Here is a 972-nt window from a genome sequence, read left to right as displayed (position 1 = left end):
GGGGGGGAGGGAAGGGGGGCGCACGATCGTGGTATAAAAATGCGTCGCTCCCTTTTTTCATTGCGTGGCACCTTTTTACGTGATCGTTGCGCGGAAAGAGCGCCAAAAAAAGATCTTGGTGGTGGGTGTTAAGGTGATGGGTGGTGGGGGTGGGGGGGTTTCCTCCAGGGAGAGCCATGGTGAAACCCGCACTATGACACCCACCCACCCACCCGCGTGATTCCTCCTCTATACTCTCCACCTTCAGGGTCCATCTGTGGACTCAAGTGGCGCAAATCGAGCGCCGATTCCCGCATCCAGCTCTCAGTCCGCCGCATCGCAGCAGGCGTCATCCAGGGCTGCTTTGTTGTTTTTGCGGCAAGAAGAAGAAAAATACACAATCTCACAAATTCTGTAATCTAAAATCAAATCAAGATCATCTCCTAAACTCGAGTGACAGCCGCGTGTTTAGACGGCCGTTCTCCGCGTTGCCATGGCTGCTGCCGTGAGACGTTCAAGCTCGGCTGTCTTAAATGCGATGATGCAGCAGATTGCATCTCTGGCGCAGCTGGAATTGCTTCACATGAGCCACATGGCGCACACCGGCCGCGTGCACTCCGATGGACGCTGCTTCAAGTTTGACATCTTACGATTTTACTGAGGGAAGACGCGGATTGGTCTGAATCATGTCAAAGAAAAATGCAAAAAGCCAAACATGACCATGATCAGGATCACATTCTGCAGTCCCCCCTCCCTCCCCCACCGTGTTGGACTGCAGAGCAGGGGAGTCACGGTGACAGTGAGGGGGGTGTGAGCTGGAGAGGCAGATCCTGCTCTCTGCGGGTGAACTCACCCGGTCATTGTTTCTCAGAGACACCCCGGTCATCCTTCACTTCCCGCGTGAATCTGCAGCAGCCGTGACTGTGGGACTGATGCGGGGCATTGCGTGTTTTGCGTTATTTATTTATTTATTTATTTATTTATTTATTTATT

Source organism: Poecilia reticulata, linkage group LG21 (genome assembly GCF_000633615.1).
Source record: "Poecilia reticulata strain Guanapo linkage group LG21, Guppy_female_1.0+MT, whole genome shotgun sequence".
NCBI lineage: Eukaryota > Metazoa > Chordata > Actinopteri > Cyprinodontiformes > Poeciliidae > Poecilia > Poecilia reticulata.
Note: the sequence above shows the minus strand (reverse complement) of the source record.